This window comes from Carcharodon carcharias, chromosome 14 (assembly GCF_017639515.1).
Source record: "Carcharodon carcharias isolate sCarCar2 chromosome 14, sCarCar2.pri, whole genome shotgun sequence".
Classification (NCBI taxonomy): Eukaryota; Metazoa; Chordata; class Chondrichthyes; order Lamniformes; family Lamnidae; genus Carcharodon; species Carcharodon carcharias.
Window position 1 is genome coordinate 130,925,200 of NC_054480.1, and position 26,930 is coordinate 130,952,129.

Below are 26,930 nucleotides of genomic sequence, written 5' to 3' on the forward strand. Positions count from 1 at the left end.
CCACTTGTGCTGGACTTGAACTCCAACCACCCAAAAGGACCCTCCACTTGCTTCAAGGGATCTCACTGACTGACTAACTGTGTGGTCAAGGTCAGTTTGGAAAAATGGTGTGCGACACCTTTCAAACTTGCTTCACCACCTTCTACCCTACCCTGTCACCCACCAACTTCCCCTCATCACCACAGACCCACCCAATATCACCATTCCTCTCCTCTCTGTTACCCTTGCACCTCCCCACAGTTGCCCTAGACCCTAGCATGATCCACCCCCACATGCTTTTCCTCCCTTCAGAGTTGATACCCATTATCTTCCCCAAGCCCACCCTGAACCTGCCCCCTCCCAATATCCGAGCCACAGGTCTTGTCCCCTCCATGACCCCCCCCATAGAAAACCATAGAAAAGTTACAGCACAGAAGGAGGCCATTCGGCCCATCTTGTCCATGCCAGCCCAAGGACACTCAGGGGCCCTTTCTAATCCCACCTTCCTGCACTCGGCATATAGCCCTGCAGCTTACAGCACTTAAGGTGCAGATCCAGGTACTTTTTAAAAGAGTTTAGAGTTTCTGCCTCTACCACCAACTTGGGCAGCGAATTCCAGACACCCACTACCCTCTGCATAAAAAAGTGCTTCCTCATGTCCCCCCTACACCTTCTGCCACTTATCTTGAATCTATATCCCCTGGTTCTAGAATTCTCCATCAAGGGAAACTATTTTGTCCTGTCCACTCTATCTATTCCCCTCATAATTTTGTACACCTCAATCAAGTCACCTCTCAGCCTTCTTTGTTCCAAGGAAAATAACCCCAACCTATCCAATCTCTCCTCGTAGCTACACTTTTCTAACCCTGGCAACATTCTTGTATACCTCCTCTGCACTCTCTCCAGAACTATTACGTCCTTCCTGTAATGTGGTGACCAGAACTGCACACAATACTCCAGTTATGGCCTCGCCAGTGTTTTATACAATTCCAACATTATATAATGACACCCAGATTGAGACCTTCACCTATCAAGCTCTCACCCTGGATCTGTCACCCTACTGCATCCCACTCCCCCCTCTGACTGACTGTTCTCTCCTATCACCAGTGCCCTGAGATCTCTCCCTAGGACCCTCCCCCGTCAGAAGGAAAAAAAGCTGCAGCTGCCTGTTAATACTTTCATCTCCACACGTTCGCCAACCACCGACCCCACCCTCAAGGACACCACCCCCCCACACACTCTTCACCGAACCCCCCCCCCCTTCCCTGGACATCCCCCATTGCTCCCCCTTTCCCCAGACAACCTCCCCTCTTCCCCTTCCACAGACATTTCCCCCCCCCTTGCCCTGACACTCTCTCCCCCAGTTCCCTGGATATTAAACGCCTTCCCCGGACACATTCCCCACCATCCTCCCGTAAGCCTGTCCTCATTGTCCAGCCTTTGCACCACCTTTACACTGCCACCTCCCCAAACTCTCCAGCCTCCCTTGCCCAGCCTTTGCACAGCGCTTGGTAACGGCACTCAAGTGAAGTTATGTGAGGTCTCCATGAAGAAAAATGCAATATCTATGGACCACAAAGCTCGCCAAGTGCATGCCACTTATATACAGTCATAAAGCTGAACTTTGTAATTTCCCATTGGTAGGGAACTTAATTTGGAGGGCAAAGTTAATTCTGGCAAAGTGGCCTTTTAATGAGCAATTATAAAATGCTAATGAATGCAAACAGGGTGCTCGACATTGTTCACTGGAAAGATCAGCCTGCCTCGAAAGTCAGGAGAACAGAATTCCAACAGTTTATCCTGCCATCGGGAAGCGATTTTTTGTCTCCTGCCAAATTAAGATTCCCATTTTTGGCGGGAGGAGAGAATTCCACCCCAAGTGACTCCACCCCAGCTGACATCTGTTAACTTAGCACATGCCAGAGATGCAGCTTCCTTGCCTGAACCTTTGTTCAGACTAAATATGTGAAAGGCGTTTTTAGTTCAGGACAAGTCCTCGGTGGTACTCCCTTTAACTACAGTATTTTACAATTTCTTTGCGAATAAATGGGATAATATGCCAGATTTTGAAAGTGATTTGTTTTAAAAAACAAGTTACCTAAAAATACACCTGTCTTGATTTCTGAAAAGAAAAAAAGCTGCAGCTGCCTGTTAATACTTTCATCTCCACACTTGTTAAATGCATGGGTAGGTATTAGTGTCCAAAGTGTTATGGAATGACTCAAGCCAATAAAAACAAAAGTTCCACGTGACTTAACAAAATGTACTAAACACACAAATCCAGGTCAGCACTTATAAGTGCATAGTGATATTTAGTATTTCAGTAAACATGTTTTTTCTCCCCAAGTCCCAAAGGGTCCCAGATGTTTTTATTACATTTTCATTTTAATGAGAATAGATATTAGCTAACCTCAGCCAGAGGCAGTTATAAGGCGCACTAATCAGTTCACCTCTCCATGTGTGGTTTTGGGAGAAAATTGAGCCAATGTCCCATTCCTGATGATGAGTGACCCAAGAAAGCTTGCATGAACTTCATGTTATACCAGGATCAAGCTCAGGTCAAATACTCCTCCCCGTGATCCCAGCTAAACAGTTGCTTATGAGTAAGGCAAGGCATTGAGAATGAGAAATAGCTACTTGGGCAAGTTCTGTGGAAGGGTTTCCCTACAGTTAATGCTTTCAGAGAGGTAACAGAGAGTTTGGTAGTTCTAAAAGTGAATATAAATTTAAAAACCTGGAGGATTATATGCTTTAAATTCCATTAAATAATAACATAGAAAAGAGAAAAGGCAACTAGAATACGTTGCTTATTTTGAGGTTCCAAATATGGTCAAAACTAGATTCGAGGAATTGGGATGTAAAGCTTTAGGCTGTTGGTGAATAATGCTTACTTAATCCAAGACACTAAAGAAAGAACTTACATTTCCATTGTTCCTCACCCAACCTCATGACTTCACAAAACAGTTTATATGTAGCCAATGAAATGCTTTGCAAGTATAGCCATTGCTGTAATATAGACAAATACAACAGCCAATTTATGTACAGCAAAGTTTCACATACAGCATGAGAAAATGCTAGAACATCCACCTGAATGGAAAGATTGGGCCTTGGTTTAATCCACGGTCCTCTGACTCAGAGATAAGAGTGCCAACACTGCACGGAGTCCAAATTAACCGCGTTGCTCTAAATTCTACACAGGCTCCAGTACTGTTAAGACTAGAAAGTATGTTGCAAAAGAATGCTGGGGGTAACATATTGGCATAGGTAGAAGATTGGCTAGCTGACAGGAAACAGAGTAGAAATAAATGGGCCTTTTTCTGGTTGGTGGAATGCAACAAATGGTGTGCCACAGGGATCAGTGCTGGGGCCTCAACTTTTTACAATATATATAAATGACTTGGATGAAGGGACAGATGGTATGGTTGCTAAATTTGATGACAATACAAAGATGGGTAGGAAAGTAAGTTGTGAAGAGGATGTTAGGAGGCTACAAAGTGACATTGATAGGTTAAGTGAGTGGGCAAAGACCTGACAAAGGGTGTATAATGTGGGAAAATGTGAAATTGTTCATTTTGGCTAGAAGAATAAAAAAGGTTATCTAAATGGTGAGAGATTGCAGAGCTTGGAGATTCAGAGGGATTTGGGTATCCTAGTGCATGAATCGCAAAAGGCTAGTATGCAGGTACAGCAGGTAATTAGGAAAGCTAATAGAATGTTATCATTTATTGTGAGGGCAATTGAAAACAAAAGTAGGGAGGTTATGCTTCAGTTCTAAAGGGCACTGGTAAGACCACATCTGGAGTACTGTACAGTATTGGTCTCCTTATTTAAGGAAAGATGTAAATGTGTAAGAATCAGTTCAGAGAAGGTTTATTAGACTAATAACCAGGAATGGGCAGGTTGTCTCATGATGAAAGGCTGGATATGTTAGGCTTACATCCACTGGAGTTTAGAAGAGTAAGAGGTGACTTGATTGAAACCTTTAAGATCCTGGGGGGCTTTGAAAGGGTGGATGTGGTGAAGATGTTTCCTCTTGTGGGCACATGCAGAACTAGGGGTCACAGTTTAAAAATAAGGGGCCACTCATTTAGAACAGAGATGAGGAGAATTTTTTTCTCTCAGAGGATCATGAATCTTTGGAACTCTTCCTCAAAAGACAGTGGAAGCAGGGTCTTTGAATATTTTTATGGCAGAGCTAAATAGAGTCTTGATTAACAACAGTGAAAGGTAATCGGGGGTAGGCGGGAGGTTACAATCAGATCAGCCATAATCTTATTGAATGGTGGAACAGGCTTGAAGGGCTGAGTGGTCTACTCCTGCTTCTAATTTGTATGTTTGTATATAAAGTATGACACTGAGCCACAGAGGAGATATGGGGTCAAATTACCAAAAGTTTGGTCAAAGAAGAAGAAGGGTCCTAAAGCGGGAAAGCAAGGTATTGCGATGGAGAGGTGTAGGGAGGGAATTCCGGAGCTTGGGGCCCAGACAACTGAAGGCACGGCCACCAACGGTGGAGCACTTGTGATTGGGAATGCACATGAAGCCAGAATTAAAGAAGCACAGACATCCTGGAGCGTTTTAGGGTTGGTGGAGATTACAGAAATAGGATTGGGAGAGGCAAAGCCATGGAAAGATTTGAAAACAAGGTTGAGAATTCAAGGGTGAAAACAAAGATGAGATGTTGCTAGGTCAAAATCCTGGAAGTCCCTTCCTAACAGCACTCTGGGCATACCTACGCCAAATGGACTGCAGTGATTCAAGGTGGTGGCTCACCATCACCTTCTCAAGTGCAATTAGGGATGGGCAGTAAATGCTGGCCTAGCCAGCGATACCTACATACCATTAAAGAGAAAAAAAAAATCAACACGTTGCTCAACCAGGAGCCAACATAGGTCATCAAGCAAAGGGTGATAGGGAAATGCAACTTGCTGTAAGTTAAGACGCAGGCACCAGAGATTTGGATGACCTCAAGTTCAGAGGATAGAATGTGGGAGACCAGCCTGGAGTATGTTGGAATTGTCAAATCTAGAAGTAACAAAGGCATAAATGAGAACTTCAGCATCAGATAAACTGAGAAAAAGGCAAAGTCAAGTGATGCTACAGGAGATGGAAAAGAAGGTCTTGGAGACTGTACAAATATGAGGTCAAAGCTCATCTCAGAATCAAATGTGACACCAAGGTTGCAAACAGACAGGCTTTATCTCAGACTGTTGTCAGGGAGCGGGATGGAGTCAGTAGTTAGGGAATGGAGTTTGGTGCAGGGACGAAGACAATGGCTTCAGTATTACTAATAATTAATTGGGCAAACTTTCTGCTCATCCAGCGATAGATGTCGGATAAGCAGCCCGATAGAAAAGGTGAGAGCAACTGCCCTGGACATCAAGGCAGTACTTGACTGAGTGTGGCATCAAGCAGGCCTGGCAAGGTTGAAGTCAATGAGAATCGGGGGGGAAAATCTCCACTGGTTGGATTCACATCAAGCACAAAGGAGGATGGTTGTGGTTGTTGGAGGCCAATCCTCTCAGGAGTGTAATAAAATACTCCCCACTTGCCTGAATGAGTGCAGCTTCAACAACACTCAAGCTTGACACCATGCAGGACAAAGCAGTTTGCTTGATCAGCACTCCATTCACCAACTTAAAACATTCACTCCTTCCACCATTGGCGCACAGTGGCACCAATGTACTTTATACATGATGCACAACAGCAACTCACCAAGGTTTCTTAAACAACACCTTCAAAACCTGAGACCTCTACCACCCAAAGAAGGACAAAAGCAGCAGATGCAAGGGAACGTGAAGCACCCTTCCAAGTCACACACCATCCTGACTTGGAACTACATCGCCATCCCCTCACTGTTGCTGGGTCAAAATCCTGGAGCTCCCTTCCTAACAGTACTGTGGGAGTACATGCACCAGATGGACTACAGCAGTTCAAGAAGGCATCTCACTACCATCTTTTCAAGGGCAAATAGGATAGGCAATAAATGCTGGCCTTACAAGCATTGTCAACATCCCACAAAAGAATATTTTTAAAAATAGTCACAGTGGTGGAGAGAAGTGATGGTAAGATAAAGCTCCGTATCGTACATTGAAAATTAATGTGGTGCCTTCAGATGATCAAGCATGTAGATGAGAAATAGGACAGGATCAAGCTTGATCCTTAGGGGTCATGAGTTAACGGTGCAGGAGTAGGGAGAGAAGCCATTGCAAGTGATTCTCTGGCTACAATTAGATAGATAAGATTGGAATGGAATCAGTTCCACCCAGCTGGACAACAGTAGATAGGTGTTGGAGGAGGATGGTGTGGTAAACTGTGTCAAAAGCTACAGACAGGTCAAGAAGGATGAGGAGGGTAAGTTTACCTTTGTCATAATCACATAGGATGTTATTTGTGACTTTGATAAGAGCTGTTTCGAGACTGTGGCAGGGGTGGAAATCTGATTGGAGGGATTCAAACATGGAGCTCTGGGAATGATGGGAATGGATTTGGGAGGTGGCAACACATACAAGGACTTAGTATACATATTGTACACTTTAAAACTGTAACAAATCTAAATCATGCCCACATCATGTGTTTCACTGGAAACTGAAATGTTTGATTTTAGATGGCTTCTGCACCCAAGGTCAAAAAGTTTCAATTTAGAAATAATTAAGTTAGACTATCTTTGAAAGGGAAGGAGTATTTTAAACACTAGTTTGGTGATCGACAACCCGCACAGAAGGGCTATTTGCAATTGATATGCCCATAATTTAAGGATGGTATTCCAAACTCTGCAAATTGGCTGCTTAAAGCATAATCATTTGTTTTCATCTATGTTGAAGAAATAAAGCCACTTCAAATAATTATTTTGATTGGCTTTACTGTCATGGGATATAACTGTTACTCTAGTATCTACTACAACAAGAATGATTGGCAACATCGCCTGCAAAGAAATTGTGAAATTTGAAAGGGAAAATTTCCCTTTTCGTGCTCCTAATTCTCATGTTGATCAATCCACTAATGAGAGCAGGATCAGAATATGGACAGCCTGAAGTGAGCAGCACAATGGAAGTTCAGAGGGAAGCAAGTCCTGGTTAATTTTAATAACTGGGTCTCATTTTAATACTCCTGCTCCCCCTGGTTCCAATGGAATCCTACCAAAGAACAAAATATTACTTACCTCAGTCTCTTCAGTTCACTTTGCTGCATCCTATCTGGCTTCTCCAGCAGATTTGACTGCAGGAAAGCCTCCCTTCAGCTAAATTCATCTGGCTGCTACTTTTTAGATTAAAATTATTTGTCTGTTTGCCTGCAGCACAAGCTCCCAGCTGAAGTTGGCAAAGATAAAATGTTGCCAGGCAGAAAAGTTGTGGTCTCTGGCCAGCGCACACCATTCCTGCTCTACTGACCCATTCAATTTTATTCTCCAAGATTTGGTGATATTTCTATTTTTCCTCACCAAAATGCATCTTTCGCATTTACCTATGTTAATGTTTATTTGCCACTCAACTGCCCAGTGTGTAAGTTTTCTTACATCTTTTTGAAGAACATGTTATTTCTCAGTATTAGTTATAAACCCCAGTTTGGTATCATCTGCAAATTTTGATATTGAATTACTTGTTCCCATATCCAAATAATCAAAAGTTACTGGAGACGTAATTAAAAATGTTATATAATAGTTTATATGGCAACAGTATTGGCAAGCCTACACAATATTTGGTATGTATGGCATACATTTTACAAAGATTGATAAAAACTTCATATCGGGGGAGTTAATTGGAGCCCACCCACATGTCTGGCACACCTAGTTAAGAAAACTCATACATGCCAGTGGTTGAATGTCATTACATTCTTATTGTTTAGTCACCTCATAGCAGGTTTTGTTTTTAAATTTAAGTGCAATTTTGTTGACTGCAAAAGTGCACATTTACAAAAAACTATTTTTGCACAACTTATGTACAAAATATTTCTCGGCAGATCAACCTATCGTTAAAAAAAATGCAGTTAGCTGCCTCAATGGTGCAGTTTGTAAGCCCACTATCCAGTATGAACTGAGCCATCAAATACCAGGAGATATCAGTTTCTACTCCTAGCCTGTGCTGGACTATCTAGCCTCAGCTTGGAAACGCTTTGGCTGCAAAGGATTTGAAAAATTAATCAGCTATGGTGCTTACTCATTACCTAACGATGCTTACTCATTACCTAACGTTGCTTGCTCAAAGTGTTGAAGTGTGGAAAATGGTACAGAATCATGGGCCATCAGTGATGCCTTCTATGGAGTAATAACATACGATCATTCACTGGTCTCACTGATAAAGTAAGCCAACTTGGACAGGCTACTGGAAACTCACCTACCATAAGTCAATTCCTTCAGAAGGCAATAGAGGCGAAAACTGATGGGGGAGAAAAAGCTTTTAGAAACAGTCAATCAATCACAAAAAATAGGTTTTAGCAGTGAAGCAATAAATTTTGCACCAAAATAAAGAATGAAAAGTGGTTCTCCTCCTATAACACTTTTCTGACACAGGCAGTATATAACCACCATGCTGGAATGTGTTTTTCTTTTTTCCCTGGGATTTTACAACAAGTTAAAACAAGTGCAAGTATTTTTTTCCTAAAGAGCAGTTAAGGTGTATTCAATGTTTTGACAATCAATCACAGCACAGATATGATATGGCAGAACACCCCAATTGTCTGTGAGGTATATACATTGCTTGAAATTGTGCTTTATTGCTGGTTCAAGGAAAGGAGGACAGTGTGCACAGGAAAGTATCCTGAAACTTGTAGGGAACAACAATGCAAATTAGGAGGCCAGGTGAAGGGTATTCACTGTGCACAAGGATGGTCACACAATAGTGGCTTTGGATACATCTGCACCTCTCAAGGGCCAAGGAACACCTGGGGATGAGGATATAGTTAAAGGGATACTGTTTTTCAAGGAAAACAAACAAACCTGAGTTTAACTTTGTATTTAATCCTATACCTAAGCTAAGAATTCTTGGTGCTGGGATGTGGGATTAATTGGACAGCTCTTTTGAAAGAGCTAGCACAGGCATGAGGGGTTGAATAGCCTCCTTCTATGCTGCATCATTCTATGCTCCATTCTCAGCATTAATATTTTTTACCGTTGAGCACAAACTCCAACTACCAACCACCAAAATTCAAATTAAGAAAATCTGACACTTTCTACTTTATAGTTATACATACAACAATAAAAAAGGACAAAACAAAAAAAGGAAAATACATTAAAAATAATTATAAACTAGTCTAAATTATATGTGAGTAAATAAGCCAGATCAGGTTTGAATGATACTATGGTTTGGAGCTATGAACTGATAGAAACAGGGGGAATAACTTGTCTGGGCCAGCAAAAACAAAGAAAAGAACTGGGTGGGGAAAAGCATAACGGCTAAAATCATCTTCAAAACAACATGAGGGATTAGAAACCATGACAGCATGAGCCAGTCCCCTATATACAGTAACTAGCTTTGTACTTAGAACAATTATTAACACTTCAGCTCCAAAAGCACTTCATTTGAACAATTTACATAAATCTTGCAAATGCAAATTGTTTTCGTTCTCTCTATTTCTCCCCTCAAAGGTCAATTCACTAATGTGAAGTGCTAACATTGTATTCCTGACTTGACCCTCAACCTTGAAAATGTATTTTGATAAAATAAAAGAACACAAGCTGGAATGGCAGGTTGAAAGACTGTGTGTGTATTGCAAGGGTTAACTGCTGGGAACCAAGCGAGAAGCTCTTATCCAAAAGACTAGTAGTTAGTGGTTACAGATGCAGACAGCAAGCTGTATGCACACAGCAGTAAACAGACAACTGCTGCAAGGTTTCTGTAGTCCGTCCGTCTACCTTCTGTGATAACATTTTGTAGAAATACTAGAAAACTAGCTGGGGAAAGGAGTGCAGGGGGACTTGTGTATAAAAGTACAATGTTATGTTGACTGAGTTTCTCTCACAAGTGCAGAAGAGGGGTATTCACTGTGCACAAGGGTGGTCACACACTAGTGGTTTAGATTCATCTGCACCTCTCAAGTGCCAAGGAACATCTGGGGGTGACGGTATAAAGGGACACTGTTTATCAAGGGAAAAACAAATTTGAGTTATTAGAATAGACATTACAATGTTTGTATATAAGACCATAAGACATAGGAGCAGAAATTAGGCCATTCGGCCCACCGAGTCTGCTCTGCCATTCAATTACGGCTGATAAGTTTCTCAACCTCATTCTCCCGCCTTCTCCCCGTAACCTTTGATCCCCATACCAATCAAGAACCTATCTATCTCAGTCTTAAATACACTCAATGACCTGGCCTCCACAGCCTTCTGTGGCAATGAATTCCATAGATTCACCACTCTCTGGCTAAAGATGTTTCTTCTCATCTCTGTTCTAAAGGGTCTTCCCTTTACTCTGAGGCTGTGCCCTCGGGTCCTAGACTCTCCTACTAATGGAAACATTTTCCCCACGTCCAATCTATCCAGGCCTTTCAGTATTCTGTAAGTTTCAATCAGATCCCCCCCTCATCCTTCTAAACTCCATCGCGTATAGACCCAGAGTCCTCAAACAGTCCTCATATGTTAAGCCTTTCATTCTTGTGAACCTCCTCTGGACACTCTCCAGGGCCAGCACATCCTTCCTGAGATACGGGGCCCAAAATTGCTCACAATATTCTAAATGTGGTCTGACCAGAGCCTTATAAAGCCTCAGCAGCACATCCCTGCTTTTATATTCTAGTCCTCTCAAAATAAATGCCAACATTGCATTTGCCTTCCTAACTACTGACTCAACCTGCAAGTTAACCTTAAGAGAATCCTGGACTAGGACTCCCAAGTCCCTTTGCACTCCAGATTTCTGAATTCTCTCCCCATTTAGAAAATAGTCTATGCCTCTATTCTTCCTACCAAAGTGCGTGACCTCACACTTTCCCACGTTGTATTCCACCTGCCACTTCTTTGGCCATTCTCCTAATCTGTCCAAATCCTTCTGCAGCCCCTCCGCCTCCTCAATACTACCTGTCCCTCCACCTATCTTTGTATCATCTGCAAACTTAGCCAGCATGCCCTCAGTTCCTTCACCTAGGTCACTAATGTATAAAGTGAAAAGTTGTGGTTCCAACACTGACCCCTGCGGAACTCCACGAGTCATCAGCCGCCATCCTGAGAAGGACCCCCTTATCCCCACTCTCTGCGTCCTGCCAGACAGCCAATCTTCTATGTGAGTAATAACAGATTTCACATGATTTAGTCACCTGATTTGAAGTTGAAATTTAAGCAAGAAAAATTTAATCATTAGGTTATTTGAGTGAAGTGACTTCAAATTAACAATAAACTGTGCTTAAATAAAAGCAAAATACTGCAGATGCTGGAAATCTAGAACAAAAATATAAGTAACTGGAAAATCTCAGCAGTTCTGACAGCATCTGCAGAGAGGGATACAGTTAATGTTTCAAGTCCGAAAGGCTCTTCACCAGAAATAAGGAAAAATAGAAAAGAGGTGAAATATAAGCTGGTTTGGGGTGGGTGGGGGGTGCGGAGAGAGAGAGAGAGAGAGAGAGAGAGAGAGAGAGAGAGAGAGAGAGAGAGAGAGAGAAAGAAACAGGTAGAGCTGGATAGAGGGCCAGTGATAGGTGGAGATTGCCAAAAGATGTCATAGACAAAAGGACAAAGAGGTGTTGACGGTGGTGATATTAGCTAAGAAATGTGCTAATCGTGACATTAAGGGTAGAAAGCAGGACAAGCAAGGGACAGATAGCCCTAGCGGGGATGGGGTGGAGGGAGATTGAAATAGGCTAAAAGTTAGAGATAAAACAATGGATGGAAATGCATTTAAAAATAATGGAAATAGGTGGGAAAAAAATATTATAAATTATTGGAAAAAGGGGGATCAGAAAGAGGGTGGGGATAGAGGAGAGAGTTCATGATCTAATGTTGTTGAACTCAATATTCAGTCTGGAAGGCTGTGAAGTACCTAGTCGGAAGATGAGGTGCTGTTCCTCCAGTGTGCGTTGAGCTTCACTGGAACATTGCAGCAGGCCAAGGATGGACATGTGGGCATGAGAGCAGGGTGGTGTGCTGAAATGGCAAGTGACAGGGAGGTCTGGGTCATGCTTGTGGACAGACCGAAGGGGTTCTGCAAAGCGATCACCCAGTCTGCCTTTGGTCTCTCCAATGTAGAGGAAACCGCATTGGGAGTAGCGAATGCAGTAGACCAAATTGAGGGAAGTGCAAGTGAAATGCTGCTTCACTTTAAAGGAGTGTTTGGGCCCTAGGACAGTGAGGAGGGGGGAAGTAAAGGAGCAGGTGTTGCACCTTCTGCGGTTGCATGGAAAGGTGCCGTGGGATGGGGTTGAGGTGTAGGGGGTGATGGAGGAGTGGACCAGGGTATCCCGGAGGGAATGATCCCTGCGGAATGCCACCGGGGGGGGGGGGGGGAGAGGTGTGTGTGTGAAGGGAAGATGTGTTTGGTGGTGGCATCGTGCTGGAGTTGGTGGAAATGGTGGAGGATGATCCTTTGAATGCGGAGGCTGGTGGAGTGATAAGTGAGGACAAGGGGGTCCCAATCATGGTTCTGGGAGGGAGAGGAAGATGTGCAGGTTGATGGGCCAAACAGGGCATGATCCAGACCTCCTTGTCGCTTGCCATTTCAACACACCTTGCTCTCATGCCCACATGTCCGTCCTTGGCCTGCTCAACGCACACTGGAGGAACAGCACCTCATCTTCCAACTAGGTTCTTTACAGCATTCCAGACTGAATATTGAGTTCAACAACTTTAGATCATGATCTCTCTCCTCCATCCCCTCCCCCTTTCCAATCCCCCCATTTCCAATAATTTATATATATATTTATTTTCCCACCTATTTCCATTATTTTTAAATGTATTTCCATCCATTGTTTTATCTCTAACTTTTAGCCTATTTCGATCCCCCCCAACTAGGGCTATCTGTCCCTTGCTCGTCCTGCTTTCTATCCTTAATGTCACGATTAGCACATTTCTTAGCTAATATCACCACCGTCAACACCTCTTTGACCTTTTGTCTATGACATCTTTTGGCAATCTCCACCTATCACTGGCCCTCTATCCAGCTCTACCTGTCCCACCTACCCCTTAAACCAGCTTATATTTCACCTCTTTTCCAATTTTCCTTAGATCTGATGAAGAGTCATACGGACTCGAAACATTAACTGTATCCCGCTCCGCAGATGCTGACATCCTGCTGAGTTTTTCCAGGTATTTTTGTTGTAATAAACTGTGCTTCATTGTTGGAGCTTGAAAATGAATGAATGCCAAATACCTTTTCGAGAACCATTGCATCATTTGAACGTTTTATTAACTTTGCCAATTTTCCCTCCTCTCCTGTGGGAAGGTGTTTAGCATCCAGCGTTGTCTGCTGAAATGGGGGGGGTTTATTTTCACTTTTGGATGGCTGATTGATAGAGCGCACCGGCTGCCTGCTCATCAAGTGATCAGGGAGCCCAGAGTCATTTTTGAATTCGGACATCTAAATTTCACCAATGTACTTCATGCTCTGAATGGGCATCCTACTGCAGCTTGCCAGTGCAATCTGTGGATCTGGACGAGATGACCGGGGGGGGGGGGGGGGGGGGGGGGGGGGGGTAGTGGAGAAGAGGCTGGGGAAGCTGGCGAGAAAGAGGTGCCAAGCCAGTAGTGACCCATGGTATTTTGTGCAGCTAGGTAAAGCACTCCTGTTTTTTCTGCCTTGATATATAACCCAGAAACATCTGTGTGCACAACATAGCACACTCCATTCATATCTACCTGAAAATTACATTCCCGATCCCAACTATTCTATAGGATCCTAATTTACATAATCAAGGGACCTACTGCCTGAAACAGGTGGATGTTCTAGCTGTCCAGAATGTAATTTCTCATCCCTTATCAAACAGCACAAAGACTAATTGTAGCATTGATTTGTGTTGTTAGCTGATCTCTAAGATTATACAAGAGGTCTTCCTGATGTGCATGGCTTGAACTACACACCAACTGATGGTCGTGGCTAAAACCTGGAATTAGCCACAGACAGATGCTGAAAGTGCCGATCTTCGTCACAGCACTTCATAGGCACACCAGCAAATTGCACCATGGCATCTGTCACAATATTAAAACATTAAGTTGGGAATGAGAGGTCATTCAACCTCTCTCATTTATACCATAGTTTCGGTTGGTATAGAGAACCATGGACCACTCCTCCCTATTTCCCTTCTGCCTTGTCTAAAAATAAATTTCTAAAGTATGAAATATGTTTCACATTAAAAACACTAGCTTAAAAAAAGTTTTCAAGTTTACAAAACATTATTGCTACAATTTATATTTGTTCAAACAGGGTCCTTCCGAATCTCAAATTTGTTTTTATTCAGTCACATCATTAATAGGTTTGCATTATTACACAGGAGGTCACATGGCTAAATTCTTTCAAAGTTCCTTATATACATCTGATTTTGATGTATACAAATGTTAGAGACCATACAAGTATAAAAAACTCTTTGTGCCAGTTAATTTTCTTTCCTGCTCTCCTGAAGGAGTTGATTCCTTGCTGAGGTTTGGTTTGATACCAGTTAACTTCTAGTACTTCACCAGCCGGCCATTAATCACATGATACTGAACAATATTGAAAGTTTGTTCAATCACAGGAGACATTACAATCGAGCTCAGTTCCATCTTCATTTAATATTCACACACGTACTTCCAGCAGAGTGGTTGAAGAATTGCAACCCTAGCCACTTTCTCCTCCTTAAGACAAGCAGTGCTAGGGCATCTACTCCATGGTTATGAGCAGTTAACTGGAACTCAGATCAAGAACGGAACCTGACAGCTTCTGGTGTGCATGACGTCTTTACCAAATCAAGATGCTTAAGGTAAGAAATCTGAAGAGCAGGGCCTGAATTTTTAGGAGGCAGGGGCTCATCCGCTGCCATCCGAAGGGTCAGCAGTAAACACATCCCTGCTGACTCTGGCTGCCCTGCTGCAAATTTACGCTTTAAAGAGCATTGACTGGCATTAGGCAGGATTTCTGGGGATGAAGTCGCACTTTAGAGAGCTGCTGGGCCAATCAGATTGGCTGGCAGCTCTCTTGTCCCTGCAGCAGCAGCACTGCAGTGGCCAGAAGAGGAACTGCACAGAGCTGCCTGAGACGAAGTCCTGGGAACTGGAGATCCAGGCAAGTGTACGGCGTCCCAGGGCAGAGAGGGTAGGGAAGGCCTGTGGTGTTGCGAGGGGTGGGCGATCGGTGTCTCGGGGAATATGCCTGAGGCGGATGAGAGGTCCGGAGGTCACTGGGCCTTAAGGGGAGGGCACCGCCAGTCAGAAGGGGCCTTCTGATGGAGGTGCCCCCTACCCACCGCCCCACTCTTCCGGCCTGTTACGACCTACCCCTGGTGAGGTTCCCCAAAGTTATTGATCCAGACGAGACCCCTCAATTTGTCACCATCTGCCTGGGATACCCCCCTAGTTGTTATGCCCTTGGGGGGGGGGGGGGGGGGGGGGGAAGGAAGATGAACTGGCTCCCTGTTTTTATTCAGCACTACCACCCCCACCCCTTCTGTTGGTTGCAACAAGATTTAATCTAAAACAGATCCCTTTCGCAAGTACCATTTTCCCAGACCCAATTGTTCTAGTTTTGAAGGAGCCAATTTGATCAGACTTTCTTGAATTAAAGGTAAGAAGAGTTAGTTGATTAATGACTAAAGGCAAGAAAGGATAAAACACATGCATATTTAAAAGGTTAAAAGTAAGAATTTATCTTGAAGTGATATACATATATATATATATATATATATATATTAAAAAAGGTATACAGAACAGTCCTTGACTCGTTGGGAGTAGATGATTGAGCGTTGCAGCCATTGCGATATGAGATTCCAGTAGAATTGACTTCAATAGATGAATAGTTGGTTTCAAGGTTCCTACAGTGTTGATTTCAGTAGGGATACCTGCAAAATGGCGATTTGCAGGGGTACTGCGTGTGGCTGTTACTTCTGAGTAAAACTTCCAGCACTTGCTCTCTCTCAACACCCACCAACAACTGGGGCAGCTTTTCAGCTCACTTTTAACCCCTTCTTTCTATATTCCAACAGGGGAGCAGATTCACAAATCTGGGCATTGCTCGCAGGATTTCTTGATGAGATGAAGCTCATCTCCCATTATGTCCCATTGTCTCTACCCAAGGGAGCAATTAGTTTCTGGATGCCTTTAGAAGTATCTTGATAAAAACAAAAAACTACGGATGCTGGAAATCCAAAACAAAAACAGAATTACCTGGGAAAACTTAGCAGGTCTGGCAGCATCGGCGGAGAAGAGCTGACGTTTCGAGTCCTCATGACCCTTCAACAGAAGTTATGTTGAAGGGTCATGAGGACTCGAAACGTCAACTCTTTTCTTCTCCGCCGATGCTGCCAGACCTGCTGAGTTTTTCCAGGTAATTCTGTTTTTGTTTTAGAAGTATCTTGTCTGGCAACAGGGTGGTGCTCTATTACCTCTTAAGGGCTCTCCCTACAGCATTCTAGCCAGTGGCTTCTGTGCATTTTTTAAAAACTCAGGTCTTATTGTTAAAGTCCAATATTTCCAGATGCAATTTGATGTTTATCTTTCATTATCATGACACATGCAGATCTAATTTTGTTTATTTTCAGGTTTCCCCCATGGAGCTTCAATCTGCTTGCCAGCCTAAAATTGAGGCTGGGTGGGAAATGGTCTGTAAGTGGTCACTGCTGGGCTACTTAAGGGCCTCAAATGGGGCAAGGGCAGGCTTCCCATTTGAGGCCTTGCCCTCCCCAGTGTAAAATCCCCATGAGATCGGGCGGGCAAGAACCCTGAAGGAATCCCGTCTCTGCAATTTCATGCTTTCCTGCCCAAAAACATGCTTGAAGACAGTGTAAAATTCTGGCCCATATATTTTTGCAATCATTTACCAGACGGTTTAAAGTTTTCATAGGAGGCAACTCTAATGTCAAAGCAGATTAATGCTAGTCTTCATTATCCATAGTAATTTATCAAAAAAAACTTAGATGTGCAGCTGGTCTTTGCTGCATTGCAATGGTCTGCTTGTGCAGAATACGTGAGAGATAAAGTTCAGTTAGCATACATCAAAAGACTCATGATACTGCATCTTGATATGGCTGTTTGCTGTGTGGGGTCTGCATTTTAAGTTCTGGCAACTGAATAAAATAAAAACCGTTTGAGTTATATAAATCAGTTAAGTTCCAAAGTTCAAGCAGCAGTAGGTGCTAATTTAGCACTAAATTGCATTAGTGCATCTTGCTTAGGCAGAAGAAAACTAATGGTGCTTTTATTCTCAATAGCTATTTAGTATAAAAACAAAAACCTGCGGATGCTGGAAATCCAAAACAAAAACACGATGCTGCCAGACCTGCTGAGTTTTTCCAGGTAAAGCTATTTAGTATTACCTGTTAGAAGTGTGCATGGATGGACATTGCTTGAAGACAGAATACAGAATAGGGCTCAGCCCTAATATCAACATTCACCATAATGACTCACAAATGGATACTGGTCACTTGGTGAGGTGGTAAAGGACAAATAATGCCTATGAAAGCATAATCTATTCAGCAGTCTTCAGAAGGGATGGGTGAAAGTTCCCATAAAAGGTTGAAATTTAGAAAAAAATTAATGTTCTACTTGCATGCTTCCATTGCATAGCCTTGTCAGCCAGAACATACAAGGGAAATTGCATGCAATGTACAATTTTTCATCCATTTCAACATTTCCCTACATTACAACAGTGACTGTAGTTCAACAGCACCTCACTGCTTGTGTAGTGGTTTGAAACGTACTGAGGTTGTGAAACATTGTTCTTACTAATAGGCGGCAAATCACAGATGACAACATTTCCCAATACAGCTTCTGAGGTATGAAGTTCCACACCAAGAACACAAAAGTTAAAAATCTATCCCATAACATCAGACCCACTACAGATGCACACATTTGTACATTAACTCCAGACTTAGTTGCCTTTATATACAATCACACTGCACATTTTATGGTTTCTGGAGTAAGTGCCAGTGGAAATTTTCTACTGTTACATTGCCTGCTGACGCTCACATGAAGGACAGTTATTTGGGTGAGGAATTGGAAAGCACAGGTGCAAGAAGCAGGGAGTCAAATGTCTTGGCAGAAGAAGGGAAAAGGGAGCATATTTGCCTGAAAGAAGAGGAAGGAGAAGAAGCTGCGCCAAAATTCTATCAATGTAACTTCCATAGATGTAAAATGGGACAAGAATGATGCAAATCTATAGCAGGAGAATTAGCATCGTCTAAGAGGCACTCACCAGGTTCTGAATGTTAACTTCTCTTTTTCAAATTCTGATCAACATTATGTGTTTCTAGAATTTTCTACTTCTATTTCTGTTTTCCAGCTTTTGTGGCTTTCATCTTAGCCCGATTGCTATTTTGATTTTTAGGCAACCTTTGTAGATACCCATTGACAGATGGTCACAGAATTAACATCAGAGATCCTCCTACTGCTAAAGTGGACCAAGCTATATTAGATGGAACACAGTGTGTAGAATTTTGAATTTTCATGGCCCAAATGTAAGTAAAGCAACTGATATTTGATCTGGAAACATAAAAACATTTCTCTCCTCCGAAAGCAGTAACTCTTTCTCAGATATGGCTCCACAGGAGACAACTCTCCACTATCCCTCTGCCAACATTCATCACCTAGGTTCATGTGATTTGAATTATCTGACTGTAGAAGACATAGCAGAGACTGATTGTGTTCTAAGATGTTCTTGCCGGAGTTTCTAGATACTGATTAGAGCAGAAGCCCTAGACAATTTTTGTTCCCTTGCCTGGAAGGCTTTGAAGTCAACTGTAATATCTCTACTGTTGCTCTGAATGAAATGAACAAACTCTATACAGACTAACAGCATACACAAATTTTACTTTGCCATTGACATTGTAGCTTAACATATCAGAGGCTAGGGGCGGACTGAACTTTATACCCCCTTCTCTGTTGGTACTTTACTGCTTTAATCTTATAGATTATTTAAAATGAAATGCAAGACCGTGTTTGTGGTAAAAGGTCTAAACAACAAAACAGAAGTGAACAGAAATTGGTGTTATCATGCAACATGTGATGCTTTCAGAATTCAGAGTGGTGCAGCAGGTTAGCATGCAGCCCCAGGGAATTATTACTTGGCCTTGAGGGTATAATCCTCTCCAGAGTGACATTTTGGTCATGCTGTTAGTATAGGGGACAGCAGGTTAGATGATTTTTCACTGGACGAAAGCGAGAAAATAATGACTACAGACAAACAAAGTTGTGTTTTTATTCGCCTATTGCAGCTCAAGACAGGATGCTAAATTCTGAAACTCGTCTATGATCCTGTAAGACAATAAATGGAAGTCTCACAGCCTCCCACATAGGCAGAGGGAAATTAGAGAGTTGTCCCTCACACCCTTTATTGCACACCTTATACTGGAACAACTTAAGATTGGATTCTGAGAAACTGGTGTGCATGTGTATGCTCTCAGTGAATCTGCTACTAAATATGACTCCTTTATCCTAGATTGTAGGTCAAAGAAAAATTAATTCCATAATTCTGTCACTAGATGATGAAGATCTAGCAAAAATGTTGAGTTTAGCTCACTAACTGATTTCTTGGATCCAACCTAAACAGGCACAAGAATAAAAGCAGCTTTGCAGTGGCCAATTTACAGTGCCATTGGAATACAGGACATTTGCCTTACTGTCAGCAATTTGCAAATAGATTCAGTGGAATAGTAGAATTTCACTATTAACTAAAAAGAGTTGACTCGAAGCATAATGCCATAAACACCATTGTGGTTTGATTCAACTGGAACCAAACTTAGCCTCACCCTGACCTCTAAACTACATTATTTTCAGGTTAATTTGTGCACTTTGGGTTTGGACTGGTATAAACCAGAGATCTTGCTCCCGGGGCAGAATTTTTCCCTTGGTGGGCGTGCAGGCCCCACCGGCAGGCGGACAGCCAAACCCCGCCAGTGAAACGGGGCCCGCCGCCATTTTGAGTGGGTGGGCCAATTAAGGCGCTTGCTATGCGCTTCCTGTGTGGGGTGTGTGTGTGGAATCCCCAGCTGTCAAAGTGCGCTCTTTTGCGCGCATGCTGAGACTAAGTGCTGTCTCAGCGAGATTAATGACAGTGCTTCAAAGTTAAAAAATAGAATAAAAACATTAACATGTCCCACTCAGGTGACAATGTCACACGAGATGAGACATGTTAATAAAAACGACATGAACTTTATTAAACTTTTTAAAAACGGACATGAAACCTCATCCCGCCAGTGGCTCCTGGCCTGCCTGCCAGCCTTAAGGTTGGACGGGCAGGTCTTTGATGATCTTAATTAGCCTGTCAATGGCCTTAATTAAAACAGAATTACCTGGAAAAACTCAGGTCTGGCAGCATCGGCGGAGAAGAGTTGACGTTTCAAGTCCTCATGACTCTTCAATAGAACCCAATTCTGTCGATGGGTCATGAGGACTCGAAACGTCAACTCTTTTCTTCTCCGCCGATGCTGCCAGACCTGCTGAGTTTTTCCAGGTAATTCTGTTTTTGTTTTGGATCCCCAAATTGCTGACAGGAAAATTTTGGCCATGATTACTTTTCATGCTAGAATTGATCTGATAAATGCTAGTATAACTTAGTGAAATACATGATGTGGTGCAATTGCCATGCTGAATCCTCCACCCCACCTTTCCTGAATTGTCCCACGTAAAGTTAAAATATTAAATACTGATTACTGCACAAAGTCTCTAATGGTAGTATATAATCTAAGTTTCTTATTTTGAATTTTTTCTGAGTCAGTTTTCTTCCTTTCTCCCCATGCCACAAGTTTCTCCTTTTTACTTACCTGCTGGACTCTGCTCTCTTATTAGGGCTCCATTTCATAGATACCAGCTACCCTCTGGAACATCAGATTTGCCCATTCTTCGAAAGTAAGCGTCAACTGTCTATTAATCAAGGAGCTTCTAGAAGGGGTCGGTGAAAAATGATCAGGGACATGGGGTCCTGGAGGGTTTTCTCCCTGCCTAATACAGGGGCACTGAGGCCAGTTGTACTAGTTCAACAGCTGAGGTCGTCTAATGCAATATGGAACAGATACTGAACTTGGGACCTTAATGCCTGTAAGGTTTAATTCCAGCAAGGCAATGCTTTTGCTTATTAGGAAACACAGCTGTCAGCAGAAAGTACATTAAATTCAAATGAATTGTTGCCTTAATAGGGGAAACATTATTGTACAGAATAAGCACAATCCTACTTTACCATCCAAGACTTCAAAGTATTTAGGTTTCAGTTGCATTGTTTTGTTCCTGGAATTATGCTGGGACTTAGAAAATGGGATTGGCTGTATCTATGAATGCAATAAATGGGCATGTTATTAAAACAGTCAAAGTACCTCAAGGGCAAAGAAGATGGTTATGGAATGAAAATAAAACTTGTCACTGCCTACTGAAAATCTCTCTCATGCACGCGATTGTCTTTCGGTTCACATTCCAGCTTTCACCTCAGTGAGGTTTCTGCAACTATTAGTTACCAACTTTCATGAGTCACCTTCAAAGCTTAAGGGAGAACAGGATTTTTTTTTGCAGTAGGTGCAACGTTGAAATTAATTACAATATAAACGATAACACTAAATTTAGTTTTTTTTCTGAATTTGCTTCCACCTGTTGAAGGAGGTTGGGAGGGTGGATAAGAGTGTGGTTGCCATTTGATAGTTTTTCTCATTTCCCATTCTAATATTTTTCTTCCCCCCTGAGGGCGCACAATGTATGCTGGGATAAAATTTACTCTTCTGGAGGACATGGATCATAGGCTGGAAAACTACGTTAAATACTTATGGATGGATCTGGTCACTTTGCAATCAAGTATCATTTTCTGGCAGCCATTTTAGACAAGCCTAGTGTTTGCCCAAAAAAACTGCCATAGCTTATTTAATTATAATGCATTTCAATTATGTTTAACATGACTTTCCAATTGCTTAGGGTAAAATTGACATGGGTACTCCCTGTGCCCATCTGAGGCTTTCCTGCTTTTTTTTTTATTTTGCAGTACGTTTTTAACACAAGGCTTTATTAAAGAAAATCATAAAAATCGTAGCAAAAAAACAGCATATTGTTTGTTAAATCTAAAATGCAATACTTCGACCAATCCACTTGCCAACTAATCAACACTCTTCTCATGCAATATAAATTGTTGTTCCTTTTACAATTGGTACTCTTGCGAATCTGCCCTGATGTACAAAATGAAAAGTTTCGACAGCATGTTTCCTTTATTTCAGCAATACTCAAGACCTGAACTACCGAATGACTAAATCTAAAATGGTCAAATATTGCCTATTTAATTACAACTGGTTTTCTGGTAAATAAAGTATTTAATAAGACTTCAGCAGAAAGGAAGAGCACTAAAAAGGCCAAACAAGGTGCTCATACTAAGTGCTAAACTTCGAGAGAGAGTGCATCAGGTTAAGAATTCCGAACAGAAATGTACACCTGTGCACTCCTCCTTATACATGAGCTTCTTGCACATTTGCTTCAATTGACTATTTTCTGTAAAATATTACCGCATCACAGCAAAACTCCTATGGCCTTTACTGGCATGCAGCAGCCCTTTAACTTCTGTCGCCCTCAATAGATTCTCTCTCCTCTCTCACCATACAAGGGTACAGCTAAACTTACAGAACTAATGATTAGAAGATGGGGCTCTCTTTGTGCGTTCACAGGATCGGTGTGTCGCTGGCTAGGCCAGCATTTATAATCCATCCCTAATTGCCCTTGAGGTGGTGGTGAGAAGCCTTCCTGAATTCCTGCAGTCCATGTGGTGCAGGTACACCCATAGTGCTTTTAGGGAGGGAGTTCCAGGATTTTGATCCAGTGACAGCGAAGGAATGTCGATATAGGATGATGTTTGGCTTGGAGGGGAACTTGCAGGTGTTGGTGTTCCCATGCATCAGCTACCCTTGTGCTCCAAAGTGGTCGAGGTCTCAGGTATGGAAGGCGCTGTCGAAAGAGCCTTAGTGAGTTGCTGCAGTGCATCTTGTAGATGGTACATACTGCTGCCACTGCGCATGATGAGCCACCTTCTTGAACCACCGCAGTCCATGTGGAGCCTGAAGATCCAGCCAAACCAATTCTTTTTAATCATGGCCCTATCCCATTGTGCTAGTCATGGTCCTAGCACCAATTTTTAAACCAGGATTACAAAATTAGAGTTTATGAGCTCAAGTGTTGGGAGTGTAGCTTGAATCCACAACTTTGAGTCAAAAGATGGAAGTGCTCCAACTAAGCCTAGCTGACATATATTCAACAATGGAAAGTTACAGCTGTATTCTGTTTTTAGTCTTACCTGTTCCCTGGACATGCATCATGTTAAACGAATGGGGATTAGGTGCAGGAGCTCATTGAATAAACACTTTTGTAACTATCCTGGCTCAGATCAGCTGATCAGGCTCCATTGTATCTTTAGTCATTGGAGTATTTATTTTCCTTTAACCTAATTTTCTCCTCTTTCCTGAACGTGGGTTTATTTTCAAATTTGTGTCTCACACAAAATGTGGAGGACTGGGTAAGTTTACACTTTTAAATGTCACAAGTTGATTTTCCAACCAGTTTAAATGTAGACATATTATTCACACTTTGCAAACTATGCCTTCTTGTCCAGTATGGAGACCCTCTCAGCCAAATACAACTGCAGAGAAGTCCATCTTTTGTAAATCTGGTGGGTACATGCAGCTGGCTCAGTAACTATTGGTACTCAGCAATATGTTACTGGCTACACGTATAGAGAAAAACCCAGGTTTAGTCCTACTCTAGATGGAGTTATCTGATCTCAACTAATACACTTGTTTGTAAAGTAGTTAAATCTTTTGTGTCAAAAGAGCCTGGCTGGAAATCAAGGGAGGGATAGCATTAGGCTTTGATTAGATGATTCTATAATCAAATATTCCACCAACTTATTTAGGTTTGCATAGGAATAATGGCCACATAGGCAAGACAACAGCTGGTGGTTGAGAAACTGCACACTAATAAAGTCACCAGCTTTGGAGCAACAGGTTTACATTTACTGTATTTTAGCAACACACAATGTGGTATGCAAGTATAAGCAGGTGAAAGTGGTTTTGCTCATTCAAAAGATTGTGGATTCAAGCATTACTTTAGACACTTGCGCACATCAACTGACATCAGCTGACATTTCAGAAGAAATTCCTCCTTAGTCGGACCAATAAGGATCTTATAAGTATTCAAAGAATGGCAGGGGAGTTGTCCTGATGTCATGGCCAACATTTAGTCCTCAACAAACTAAAGATTATCTGTTCTTATCTTAGTATTACACCTGGAAATTTGCTCTTTGCAAATTTGCTGCAGCATTTCCCTACATTACAATAGTGACTTCACTTCAAGGATACATGGTAGTTGATTGGAAGTGAAGCACTTTGGGATAACCAGAGGTGCAAAGTGTTGCAAAAATATTTCTGTGTTGTGGCACTGAAAATGCAACTACATCCCCTCAAAGCCTCTAATAATTTTATTTTAATGCTGTTTGAACCCAGTTCTGAATAATCAGGGCTGTACTGGCAATAATTATTATTGCTGGGGTGTAACACGACCCATCGATACTCCATTCATTCTGTTACAAGAGTTGGAGGCTGCTCTGCATACTTTACTGTAATTACATCAATAATCTATTCATTCCTGCATTCCACTGCAACATTTTTAACATTCTTAGTGGTATATTATAACCAGAGAATAGGAAATGAAATCTGCAAAAAGTTCACACTTGCGTTTTCATGACATCAAATTTAAAGCTTAATTTTTGATATTTTGCCAAACTACTGCATTTTTATGCTATTTCAAATAATATAGTAAAGTTCAAAATTAACCTGTGAGCAGCAAAACTGAACAACTTTCAAGAACTATTCAGAGTTAAATGTATGTCAAAACAGCTTTAATTATTAACAATGAAATAGTAATATATATATATCAAATTAAAACATTTCAGTTTATTGAAATTCAAAACAGACATTTTTCATCAATTTCTTTTTCTTCACATTTACCTACATTCCCAAGAGAATGCATGCTAGAGTCTTGTTGCTAGGCATTCTCTAAAGCAATTCTAAAGGTTCTCTTCAGAAGTCCCTGGCCTCTGTTCTGTGTCTGAATGGATGGCACAACTGGAATGCTAAATGTGCTGGGAGCATGGTTTACCAGCACTCTGCAGCATATTTTACAAACTTTCAATAGTTTAGTTGGTAAATGGACAGTGAACTTAAAAGGTTAAATTATGGCAGGTTGCATAATCTTGACTTGAACTCCCTTCAGGTTAGAAGTTTGATGAGTGATCTAATTGAGGCATTTAAAATGATAAAAAAGGATTTGAGAGTGTACATACAGAGCAGTATTTCCTCTGGTCGTAGAAACCAAAATGGGAAAGGAGTGAAAGGGGAACACAATCTCAAAATTAGAGCTGGGTCATTCAGAAGTAGCATCAGGAAGCACCTTTCACACAAAGGATAGTGGAAATCTGGTATTGGGTCTCCTCAAAAGGCTGTGGATGATGGATCAATTGAAATTTTCGAGACAGAGCAACAGATTTATAATAGCTAAGGGCAAATGGAGTTGAGGCACAAATCAACCATGATCTAGTTGACTGGCGGAACATGCTCAAGAGAATTAATGGTCTGCTCTTTTTATGTTCCTATACCAAATCATCTGCGCCAGAAAGTCCAATGTTTGATTCCAAATTTGTGTTCAGTTGGCTGTCAGGCAGATCAGCAGTTGGACTCAACACTCTTGTGGGACACAGGAACATCAGCCATTGATGCCACACTTGAACATTAACCAGCAACACCAGATGAAAAAGTTTGCATGCTGAAGTTAGGTGAAAACAGGATCAAACTCAGCAGTGAGGCTGTACATAGTTTAATAGACAACCAATATTTACTATTTATGATTCAAACATGAAAAAAAGACTGTTTGGGGCCGGTGCCTAGTTGCTGACACCTGCAAGAGTCAGTTCCATCAATAGAGATGAGTAAGTGCCTCCTACAAGCAGAAAGTCACAAGTACAAACCATGCATTCATCCCAAGTATTCTTCTTGAAGGCTCTAAACTTACAAACAATCTCTCTTGTTTTCCACATTTACCATGATTTCACTTGATCAATGAGCAATTATACCCAGAAAATGTTGGCAAGAACTGCTGAGAGAAACCACAGCAGACACCAAGTTTAAATGGCCTCTATTTCCTTTCTTTTTTACTTGCCCCAGGACAAAGAGCTTGCTCCATTTTTAGCTTCATCCAAGTTACTGAATAGCTGAATAAGCTATTCAATTTGGCAACCACTGCAGTTTGAGCTGAATTTTACAGGAATGAGAAAAGGATGACTGCATTGGTCACTCTGATTTTTTTTTTGCCTACATCTATATTTAGTGAACAACCAAGAATGTTTATATTCATGTCAGGAGAAAACAGTTTATTCACTGTTCAACAGTTGATATTGAATCATTGAATGTGAAAAATATTGTTTTATGTTGTTGGCAACATGCAAAAATTAGTGACTAATTCACTAAAGAGACAGAATCAGAATCCTGATTGCAAGGGTTTTAAAAAAGCTAAAAATAGATTCCATAACACACCACATCAATCAAATGACCACATCAATGGCAGCTCATAAAGGGCAACCATTAACAGCTTAAGTGCATAACTTCAAAAGAAAAAGAAGTTTACAGCACTGATTATTGTACAGAAGAACTGGAGGACTGTATAAAACCAAAGAATATTGTTGAATTCTCAAGGTAAATTAAAAAACGTTATAAACCTGAGTTTGGAGCTTCAACGCTATGATGTGGAAGAATCTGGGTTGCATTCCCAATGGAGGTGTGGCCAAAGAATGGAGTAACAGGTCAATGTCAAGAGAGGGGAAATCAGGAGGGTGGGTCAC

General features: G+C 41.8%; 1 protein-coding gene across 14 annotated transcripts in view; it reads right to left on the reverse strand.

Annotated features, from left to right (window-relative positions):
- Positions 1 to 26,930, reverse strand: part of gng7 (guanine nucleotide binding protein (G protein), gamma 7) — a 210,264-nt gene that overhangs the window by 49,591 nt on the left and 133,743 nt on the right. The window contains exon 1 of one of the 14 annotated variants that reach the window (XR_005945085.1): positions 11,101 to 11,213. The exons of 12 other annotated variants lie outside the window; for them this stretch is intronic. The gene's annotated coding sequence lies outside the window, so the exon portion shown is untranslated. Of the gene's footprint in view, positions 1 to 8,163; positions 8,189 to 11,100; positions 11,214 to 26,930 lie in introns of those variants that run through there. One more of the 14 variants, XR_005945086.1, reaches the window with a different exon arrangement.